The sequence below is a fragment of the Paroedura picta genome, chromosome 6, assembly GCF_049243985.1.
Source record: "Paroedura picta isolate Pp20150507F chromosome 6, Ppicta_v3.0, whole genome shotgun sequence".
Taxonomy (NCBI): domain Eukaryota; kingdom Metazoa; phylum Chordata; class Lepidosauria; order Squamata; family Gekkonidae; genus Paroedura; species Paroedura picta.
The window spans coordinates 52,343,946-52,355,564 of NC_135374.1; the positions used below are offsets into that span (position 1 = coordinate 52,343,946).

Consider the following 11,619-nt stretch of genomic DNA (forward strand, 5'->3'; position numbering starts at 1 on the left):
TACCCCTGGCCAAGCTGCTTTCCCTGCCATGACCCCTGTGAAAGGGTCATTCGACCCCCAAAGGGGACCTGACCCCCAGGTTGAGAACAACTGGCCTTCAGTTCTTAAGGGTTTAATTACCTCTTAAACACTGGCATTCAATCTTTTAATGCTATGTTACCTTGTTCTGCTAGTTCCCCACAACTTAATACACATGTCACAGGACATGTGTAAGTGCAATTTTGGTAAACATTAATCATACCACTTTAATTTATATGTAAGATTTTTATTTTTATTTTCCAGGATTAAAGATAATGAAATACAGGCAATCTACATTGTTAGTACAGAAAAAGAAAGGTTATGCTCTTCATTTGATACATTTAGTTCCCCGTTTCAATCCCCTTTTGTAATATTTAAAGATAATACAATGCAAGTAATGTACATTATTGATACAGAAAGAAAAAGATTATGCTCTTCGTTTGATACACTTGATACCCCGTTTCAATCCCCTTTTAACTTATTTTCTTAGGTAAACCAGATAAGGGCCCCATTGTTCTTGAAAACCCTCTTCTCTTCATTTAAGATTATAAGACTCCACATGGCTACAATATTATGGACTTTTACCCAAAGCTTATAAACTTTTTCATGTTTCCACCACATTTAAAAAGAGAAGTTTACTTTGTTACCATCGTTTCAACATTTGTTTGCATAGTTTTTAACAATTTTAACAATCATAAACAATTTATACTTAACGTGGTCTTAGAGCCATCCACATTTCCACTAGGGAAAAGAAAAAAGGAAAAAATAAAAGCCTACTTAGTTGTACGGAAAGAAGGAATATATATATATATATATATATATATATATATATATATATATATATATATATATATAGGTTGTTAAGGTTGTTAAGTTATATAAGTGTACATTATTAATACAAAAAATGATAAAATAGAGTCTTCATTAGTTAGTAAAATAAAGTCTTCGTTAGTTACATTTACACCTCCTCAGTTAGGTGCCTCCTTTTAGTTATGCTTTAAGTTTAAGCTGAGAGTCACTACAGAGATATGTTAAATAATTCAAATTCAGCTAACATAGGAAATCTAAGACCCCACACTTACATGGTAGTATATACCCATTCCATTAAGTGTCTCCTTTTAATTAAGCTTTAATTTTGGGCTGGTAGACACTACAAAGTTAGATTTAATAGTACAAATTCAGTTTACTTAGAAGATCTTAGACCCCAGATTAACTTCTTAACTAGTTATATTGCCTATATGGCTACGGAAAAAAGGAAAAGGAGGAAAAGAATTTCCACCACTGTGTCTCATTTCCATTCCCCAAGCTTCTTAAGGGGGTCTCATATCGAGGCTTGTTGCATCTTGTTGTTCCCATTGACTTATGTTCTGTCCAGTTGGCCTTTTGCTTAGAAAGTGCAGTTGTAGTCTTTCCCTCAGAGTATACATCGGTGAATCTTGAAACAGTTGTACCTCCTGGGCTCCAATATCAGTACAGTTTTTTTTCCAAGAAGCTCCTTTCAATCGATTACTTTCACAGCAGATCCATATATCTTTTGATTGGTTCTTGTGTACTGTTGTGTACTTTGGAGTGGCTGTATGTCTTCTTAGGTAGGGTGTCCTTATCTAGGCTGCAAAGCTCCGACATCCCCTTTTCCATCTCCATAGTTTCAAATTTCTCTTCTGCTGGTAATTTTCCACCTTGTTTAGAGCTATCATCAGCCACTGTTATTGATTCATCATTCCTGTTAGAGACTTTTTCCTTGACGCCTTTGAACTCCATGAGCATATTTTTAAGCAAGCCATCTGTAAATGCTTTCAGATCTTGAGTTTGTTTCTCTATTAGATGAGCAATTTTTTTTAGCATAGACATGTTCTAGGCTTAGAATTTTGTTAGTCGTAGGCAATTTTGCAAATAACCAGTAGAGGTCCTACAGAGTCCTAACAAAAGCAACAGCCTGTTTTGATATTAAAGCAATGTCTCGTACTGGAACAGAATTTTCGCGAGATCTTCCCACCCACGGCTCTTATCTCTTATCTCCGAAAACCAAAACAAATGCAGTAAGAGCTATTACTAATTAGTTTGAGTTAATTTAAGTCCTTCTTCTACTTAGAAAAGAGAATTAGCCTGCCTCATATCAAGGTGGCTTCAAGCAGAGCCAGAGATGGGAGAAACGGAGGAACGGAAAAATACTTGCGTCTCTGTGCGTTAATTGATGTCTTAATATCTTGGAATTGGGGATTGGCCCCTTCGATTGTCAGTCCAGGGCCAAGGGGCCAATCGGAAGGCGTGTGCAACATGCTTTCCGATTGGCCCCTTTGATGACACAGGGGCCAATAGAAAGGCATGTGGCGCCTTCTGATTGGCCCCTCTACCATTCGGCCCTGTCAGGAGTTGCGCAGTGCCTTTTGACTCGCCCACACCCCACATGACACGGCAGGTAGGTGGCCAGCTGAAGGAAGATTCCATGCGGCCCTTGGACCTCCAAGGCCCGCACGGAAGCCAGGGCATCGTGGGGGAGGGCAATGGCCGGCAGAGGCTTCCCTCCGTGGCTCAGAGCTCCGACAGCTGCATGGAAGCCGCCCACTCGCCAGGTTGGGGGGGGTGGCCAGGGGACACTTTCCACGGCCCTTGGGGTGGGCACCTGCTCTGAAGACTGCACACAGCCCCAGGGTGATGACGGGGAGGGGGTTAGCCAGATTGCAGTTAGAGCGGCGCCTACCAGAGGCTTCCGTCTGCACCTGCCCTCTCCGCAGCCCATGTGGAAGTCGGCCCATTGCTGGGGATGAGAGGCCCCTGATGGAGCCTTCCCACGGGCCTCAGAGCATGCTCCGAGGCCCACAGGGAGCCTGCCGACTCGGCAGGAAGGGGGACAGGTAGCGGGTGCCCCGGTCCCTTCAAAGCCCATCCTTGATAGGCTTTGAAGCATAGTACAGTAATCTTTAAATAGGACAGGGTCCTATTAAATAAAAGAGTAAGGCCACCTGGGGAGGAGTTAGGGCGGGCCCTGTCCAGGATAAAAACTCAGAGGGCCCAATCAGGAGCCGCAAAGTGGCTCCTGATTGGGCCCTCCAAGTGTCCATCCAGAGCCAAGCAGCCAATGGGGAGGCGCGCAAAGTGCCTTCCTATTGGCCCCTCACCAGGACAGACCAAAATTCCATTCACCCAGCCCAGTCTGGCTGCCAGTCTGCTCCTGACCACCAAAGGGAGAGGAGGTCAGTAGGGCTGCCAAGGGGGATGAGAACAGAGGCTTGGACAGGCTGCACCAGCCCTTTTCGCCCCAAGGCTGTCCTAACTGTCGTGTCCAACTGCAAATTGCCTCAGAACCCTGACAGAGCTGGCAGGAGGCTGCAGAGTGCTCCCCCTCCTCCCCTCCCTTCAGGCCTGCTGCGAAGGAGCCTCTGACAGGCCCTGACTGAGGGGAGGGAGGCCTTTCCAAGAGCAACGCAGGGAGCCTCAGGGCCTTCCTTTTGAGGGGGGGGGACTTTCCCCTTCTGCCAAACAGTTGCCTGACAGGGAGGCCACAGAAAAGCCCCTTCTCACTTAAAATACTGCTCTGGCCGGGGGTTAGACACAGCCAAGCCATGTGTCTTTCTTCTTTGCAACTTTCTGTAGATTTGAGGCCACTGCACAGCGTTATTCTGCAGAGGAAGCTGGCTCTTTTGTCTCCTGTTTCATCTGCACAACAACCCTGTGCAGTAGGCCTCAAGTCTTTCAATTCAACAAAAACCTGTGTGGGAAGCCTTAAATGTTTCTTCTCTACCACAACCCTGTCCAAAGTAGCCCTTTCTGCCTGGGGAGCTGATCTTTATACTCTGCAGGTGAGCTGTAATTCCAGGAGCTCTCCAGGCCACACCTGTAGGTTGGCTACCCCTGGGTTGGAAATATTCCTGGAGGTTTGGAGGTGGGACTTCAAAATCGTACAATGCCTCAGAGTCCAGCCTTCAAATGAGCCATTTTTGCCTGCAGTTGGTAGGGAGCGGTGCAGGAGTATCCCTCCTGGCCTATGGGTTATGGCCAGCCCTTATCAGCAACTGTTTGTATTCTGGGGCGCAGACAGGCAGACCAGCATCAGTCCTGTGAGTCTGGAAAGTGCAGGAAGATCTAAATAAATATTTACAGCCTGAAACTAAATAGAGAACAAGTAAATGTCTGGAGACACATCGTGGCTGAAATAGTAACTGGCAAATAACCTTGGCCTGGCAAATAAAAAAACAGTATTAAAAACCTTACTAAGGTCAACACTGCTGTGCACAGACAGTCTTCCTCTTAGGGTTGCCAGCTTCCCTGTGAGGCTCGCTACCCCACCTCCCTCATGGGGAGTCTGCTATGGGGAGAGAAGGGGAAGACGATTGGAAAATGCTTTGAAACACCTGAGGCCTGCTGGGTCACTGCGGCCCATTCCCAGTTCTCTCAGATCTCTCACAACCCTACATACCTCACAGGTTGACTATTGTGGAGAAACAAATGGAAAAGGTGTTTGTAAACCGCTTTGAGACTCCTTTGGGTAGTAAGCAATAGGGTACAAAAATCCGTTCTTCTAAGGAGCAACCATGAAAGAAGCATGTGGGCACATAACATTTTACCAACAGTGAAAATATGGGAGACAGAAGGAACAGGGTGGACACCTGTGTACTGTGACTACCCTATGTATTCTTGGAGACAACGGGCTTTGCCCCTAGTAAACTAATAAAGCCTCAATTTTTGTTTCCTCTGTTAAGGGAAGAACAAAGCATAGTTATATTGCTGCTTTTTTTTGTCCTGTTCCACTCTATAGAGTTCATGACAATAAAAATAGGGCAGAGGGGCATTTTGGTGAATGTGGCCTAATTCACACAAGAAGGGAAATGACGCAGAACTGGGGGGAATTGGTTGCCATGTAATCTTCCCCTAAGAAGAGTCTCCAGTCTGATTTTCCCTTCACATATCTGAGGACATGGCTCTGGAAAGCTCATCTGTAACCACTATGCCAAAATTCCCAAAGGTCAGTCCTCTCCCACAATCAACAAACATTCCACACCACAGGTTCTTGACACCCATATCTCCACACCCATGTCTCATTTGCCACCATGCCACCACAACCTCCCCCACAACACACATGACAACCCCATGCCCTTACAGACTGGACAACTCCTCCCCTTCCTCTTCCCACTGCCAAGCTCTAGTGCCCGTTGTATTCTTGGAGACAACGGGCTTTGCCCCTAGTAAACTAATAAAGCCTCAATTTTTGTTTCCTCTGTTAAGGGAAGAACAAAGCATAGTTATATTGCTGCTATTTTTTTTGTCCTGTTCCACTCTATAGAGTTCATGACAATAAAAATTCTGAGCACCACCACCAGATTTCTCCCAGCTTGGAACAGAAGCTCACTAATACCAACATTATTCTGTCTCTGTTAAGAAATGCTGGTGTAAAGAGAATCATGCTGTTAATTGACAAGCTACAGGCTGCTGATCTTATCATATGGGTGGGGTGGGAATGCCATGTTGCTATACTTAGAGGAAACTAGAAAAAAGCAGACTACAAGCCACTCTTATGGCTGAGCTGTACAACTGAGATTTGATATTATTCAATTAATATTATTCAATTAATTCAATTAATAAACACTAGTTTCCTTAAATAATCACATAGCAAAAGTCTTGAGGAAAGAATTTTCTTATTAGCCTCAGGATTCATGTATGAGATAAACAAGTCATGTTCTTATACCTGTTGGAACTTACCTTTTTTTACTCGCTCTCTCTTGTTGAAAAAGATATGCATGGATTTTTTTAACCTTCCTGATCAGTAGAGATGAGAGGCTATTTCAATTTTTGTTCTGAATTATCTTCCCCTAATCCAAAACTAGAATTTTTTTGAAAGAATATAATATTTTCCCACCAGCCCTCCCTTATCCAGACATTCACCTACAATGAATAGGTATTTTCCAAGATTTTTTTCCAAGATTATTTTGAGTAATCTCCTTTCCTCATCTGGGTCAAGTCTCCATTGGGCTTTCCCCATCTTTTTCCAAATAAAAACCTCCCATATTTACCTTGTTCAGTTTCCAATTTGTTATTGAGCAGTTTAAAAATTCCCTCTGCAACCTCTATGATAGATCCATGGTGACACTACCTTTTCTCCAAGATATCAAGGAGTGGATATAACTCACTGCATCTGAGAAAAGCACTCCAAAACCCCAGTATTGCAAATGTAGATGTTGGTGTTTTGTTGGATTAACTTCCTTTCCCTTCTCTGTGCCTTCAATGCTGATGTAGTGTGGTAGTCTGTTGCTGATCGGTAGGGGGTCAATTCAAAGACTGGAGGAAAACTTGATCCCAGTTGCCATTCCCTCACAGGATTTATTTTTGCCCTCATTTTGGGATCCATTTTAAAATGATTGCACACCAAAAGCCCTCACATCTATGAGCAGAGTTTTGCCTTTTGGATTTACTTCCCCCTCCTCATTCTCTTTGAGGCTGTTGTATCCCCCCCTACCGCCCTCATGCAGGAAAAGAAAGATAAACAAGCAGTCTCATGCAACACTTGCCCCTCTTCTGGCTTGCTCTTGCTGCAGAGATGGGAGACAAAAGGCAGGAAATAAAGCACTCTCCAGCCTTGCACTCCTTCAGTGCTAGCTGGAGCTTCACTTGAACCCCAACCCCCAATCAAGTGGGAAGGAGATAAAAAATTGGGAGAATGCAAGTGCAGAAGGATGACCTGTTTCAAGTTGGGAAAAAGGAAGGCTGCAGATCCAGGTTCAGATCAATCAGAATTCAGCAGGATCTGTGGTAGAAAAAAATGTGAGTGAAGTTCTAACTTGGATTTTGGCTAAATGGCTGTTTTCAAGGGTGGAGTCTGCCAGTATACCCCTCTTAGATCCCTCTCCACTCTCCACCTTCTAAATCTTTAGGTATTTATTAACCTGGAGATGGCACAAAAGACCTGATACTCTGTCTTAAATCCTCCTCCACCTAACCCTAGCAGCCTTTGCCTAGAAAAACCATGGCCCAGCTATGTAGTATCAGCCACTGGGCCAGGCTCACTTGCATGGCAGGGAAACCCCAAGGATTTGTAAGTGGAAAGTAACTCATTTTCTCTTCTATTCTCTATTTCCCTCTATCTCTTTCTTTTTGCTTTTCCATGCTTCATTTTGTCCTAGATTTTATCTGCCTCATATCTTCAGCTATATTTATTATTTACTTCAGTCCTACCATACTTTTCTCCACAGCGGGGATCAAAGCAGCTTACATTATTTGTCTTTTCTCCTCTTTATCTTTGCAACAACTCTGTGAGGTAGATTAGGCTGAAAGTTCAAAATAACCCAATGAGCTTCCATGGCAAGATGGGGTTTCAAACCTGACTCTCCAAGATCCTGCTCTGAAGCTATAACTGCTACACCACAAAGGCTTTTGTAAGTTAACTCCTGTTGAAGAGCTCCAGTGACCAGTTTTCAGATCCCCCAATTTGACTGACCTCACTGTTAAAGTGTAGGTGGTGACTTTCATACAGGGACAGGATTTTGCAGCTTCCCCATTGCTGTTCTGATTGCAGATAAAGCACAACAGCAATAGGTCTTCCACATGGCAGGTTTTCCCACAGTTTCCTTGCCCCAATCCTTTCACAGAAAAAAAAATAGCCTAGCCATTTCCCTTTGAAAATATTTTTTCTTCCTTATATCTCCACAAGGAAAGAGGTTAGAAATGGAAACTTAGAAACATTTATACTTACCTGTAAAATGGTATATTGGTCCAATATTCTAGTGCTGATTTCTTTTTTTTAATGTCCCTACAGCAGAGGTAGAGAGGAAAAGACTGCTGTAGGCATAGGTTCAAGGAAAATATCAGCCATATGAGCCCAAAGCAATCAGAATTTTCTACCCACAAAGCAGCCATCCAGCCTTTACATCAATATTCCCCAAAACTTCAGAGCAAGAAGACTTGAGAGAAAACCCCCAGCAGTACACAAATGCATCATGGTTCTATGGGGAAATGAGGAAAATACACACATCTGTGAGGATGATAACATGTGGCATGTTTTCTCCTCCCATAATTTTTGAATACTTTCAAATTATCTCCCTCTTCCCCCCCCATCTCTCTGACTTGTTTTTTTAAGGCTACAAATGTTTAGAAAAAATAACAATGAATAATGTTTCTATACTTTCAATCTGAAACAAAAATACAAAGCTGCTTTTGTCAGCAACTTAGTATGCAAAAGAGATTTCTTTGTAGCTATTGTTCATGAATTTCTCTTTCCCCTCCCTGTCAAGTGTAATAATCCTTACACTTTTTCTTTGGTATTCTACCAAATACGAGAGAGGGGGAGGGAGGGAGGGAGGGAGGGAGAGAGAGAAAATTTCCATGTGTTGTCATTCAGGCATCCATTTTCTCTCTGCGGCCTGGCAATGCATATTATTTATCTCTGCCTAACATTCAGGTAAGTTTAGAAGTGAATAGGAAGATAGGATCATATAGTATGCTTTTTATTGCTTTGCAGGTATCTGGCTAGTCGTCCCTCAATAAGGACTCAACAACAATAACTCCTTTTGGCATGAAAAGGCCATAGCCATTTTTATTATTTGAGAGTGGCGTAGCCTGGAAGCGGATATGCCCTCTTGTGGTCAGTTGACCACAAGGCAGCCCCTTTTATTCCACAGGTCTCCTTCGACGGGTCGTGCTGGCTCACATGCCAGCTTTTCCCGGACATCTGACCTGCTTCCTGCCTCTTTTGGTTTTGCCTGCCACCCGGAAATGCAAGCTCCCCAATCGGGCTCTGCATCCACACAGCCCCTTAAGGGGCCCCCCATCTACTAGGGATGCCAGCGCGCAAGCTTGGCTCCCCTTTCCAAATTTCCGCTTCCAGCTAACCACCCGCCAGCTGTGACAACAAAACACATAACACTTGCATTTTACCATCGTTTCAACATTTTTTTTAAAACATCCAATACAATTAACATGAACCAGAGTAACACAACATCCTAAGGGAGAGTGGGTGGGTGTTCGCTTTGGCGCCACGGGGAAAAGAGGCAGAGTGGGCAGACTTTGCTCCCTCTAATGGAGCACTGTCTCTGGCCCCTTGCCTTGCTGTCATCACCCCAGGGGCTGCTGCTGCTTCTGGAGATGCTGGGACGTAGTCTCAATACCCCCGCAGTGCCCCTATTCGGCGCTCCTGCCACCGTGGCAGCAATGGCCCCTTTGCTAATCCTCAGGTGCTATTGTTGTTGCTACTTGCTTTGTCAAAAGAAAGTCAGCAGTTTTTCCAATTCTCCCTGTTCACTGCCAGCCCTACATCCCTCACCTACTGTGTTCTGTTTATAACCCCCAGGATCACAGTTTTGAGGGGCTTGGTGAGTTGCAGAAGGAAAAGGCCAAGTTTCTCATATATGGCCTGCTTGAATACTTTTGAGGTATATCCTTCTCCATGGTTCCTCTATATATTTGTGAAACAGCCTGGGGGGGGGGTGGAACATGTCCGGCTGTCCAAGCTGGAATAGGGCCCTGCCCCTACAGCTCCCACCCTCCCTCCCTGGACACTAGCTACGTTCCTCTCAGACACGCCAGAGAAAGAGAGAGACACACAGAGCCCTGCCAGACTGAACACAAGCCCTCATTCCCTCCTATCATTCCTGTTGCGAGGGAGGCAGATAGAGACACAAAGAGAGCTGCCCAAAGCTGCTGACAGAGACACAGAGAGAGCAGGACCCTGCTGAGATGGAGGGAAAGAGAGACAGACAGAGAGAGCTGCCCCAAACTGCACACCAGCCCTCCTTCCCTCCTACAAACCAGCCAAATTACCTGCTATGCCTTCTGCTGCAAAGCACACTGAGATACACAGTGATAGGGAGAAAGAGAGAGACACAGAGAGAGATCTGGACCTCCCAGTGTCCCCTGGGTCCTAGTGCCCTTTGCATTCATGTTTATAATGGGCTTTCTTGCTAGTATTAACATAAGGGGGAACTCGTTTTCCGTCTCCTTGAAATTCCATATATTTACTCCCAGTCCCAATGACCTTAATTAAATCAAGTTAACAACTTTTATTTATCTCATTAATTCATATCAGGGGTTAAAAACTAGGCTGAGTATGCCAGTGCATACTAATTACTAGCAGCTTATCAATATGTCCTAGAACACTACCTGCAATCCAAATCTAGCCGAATGTGATGATTTGTTTTCTAAAAGCCCTTCTCAGGATTTTCTACGATCTTAGTAGTTTATTCTCCACACGCAGATAGATGCCATGATTTCAGACCCAGCTTTTCATTACTGGGTGAAGCAAAATAGTAAGCTATCTCCATTTCAGGACAGCAAAACAACTACAGTGGTTTGTTTGTGCCTATTTCACGGGTCATCAGAAGTTGATACATTTGAGATGTTCTGTAGGATGTTGTTTGCCTCTCTCATCTAAGTGAAATGATGTACTGTGTACATTTGTTTATCTCTTACATAAATCTTCAAAGCAAGATGAAGCCAAAGTTTTAATAAATCCAATTATACATCCAATTGGATTTACTAGGTTTGGGACATACCAATATCAGACCAAACACAAATTGTAATAGACACCAATCTACACTTTCAGAGAATAACCACCTACTAGCAAAAGCCATCCAAAGGTGAGACAAGTAGGTCCACTGAGCTCTACATCCTCTTTCAGAAATTAATGAGCCACTAAGGAGGTAGAGACCAGTGGAAAATAAAATACACAGACATATTAAAGTGTGTGTCAATACAGGCATATTATAGTCAAACAAAAGTCTAACTATTAGCCAGAGGAAAATCAAGCCACCTAGTAACAGCATTGGGAAGATCCAGGCCTTTACATGCTCTAAGTAGAAGAGTAACCCCTACAGGATGCATTATTGGTTCCCTTCCCATTAGAACATTTAATAAGGAAATGTCTTAATATGACTTTTGTACTCTGTGGAATATAATATCTGTCCAATCCAAAGAAGCATGCTGGTTCATCGTGTTTTTGTCTTGTTTTAAGGTTGTGCAAGAAGTACCACTGGAATCATTTTCTATCAGAAGAGATAAAATAACTCTCCAAAAAGCTTGGGCTTTCAAAGTAGATTAAAAAGAGCTCCACTCTCATTCGGTATTCAAATAATGGATTCTGCATATATAAGTCTTATTTGTTAGATTTTAAATTAAATTTTAAGCCAGAGAGGGACCATTTTATCAGAGCTGCTTACAATGGACTGAAAAATAACCTTAGGATCTATAAATATTAACATTTTCATTGATGTGGCCATGAGATTTATTTATTTATTACACAATAATGAGATAGATACTGCCAGCAAAGGAGCAAATGAATATCCTGTACTGCAGCTACCATGGAAACTAGCAACATCTTTTCCTCATGGTAAGATATTAACTGATTTTAGAGGTGTACTTAGCCCAGAGGCCTAATATTATTCTTAATATTAGTTGCAATAAAGTATGAAGTAATGGCTGTACTGTATTCTCTGGTTTATAGCCAGATTCTTTGCTATTGGAAATTCAGCTCTCCAAAACTATATGATCAGATTGTCTCCAAGTAAGGGTTGATTTTTTAAAAGATAAATGTGTTGGATACGTTAGAGCTAGCGGCTGGATTTAACTCAATAGAACACTGCATAAAAGTGGTGAAGACATAGCTGCAGCTGCCATGGA

At 43.2% G+C, this 11,619-nt stretch overlaps 1 long non-coding RNA gene across 1 annotated transcript; it reads right to left on the minus strand.

The window, feature by feature from the left end:
• Positions 1 to 283: 283 nt before the first annotated feature.
• LOC143839845 (uncharacterized) lies at positions 284 to 9,819 on the minus strand. Its single transcript, XR_013231904.1, has 4 exons — positions 9,766 to 9,819; positions 7,703 to 7,759; positions 6,692 to 6,757; positions 284 to 6,542 (listed from the first exon to the last, which is right to left on the minus strand). It is a non-coding gene; the product is annotated as an uncharacterized LOC143839845 (long non-coding RNA).
• Positions 9,820 to 11,619: the final 1,800 nt, after the last annotated feature.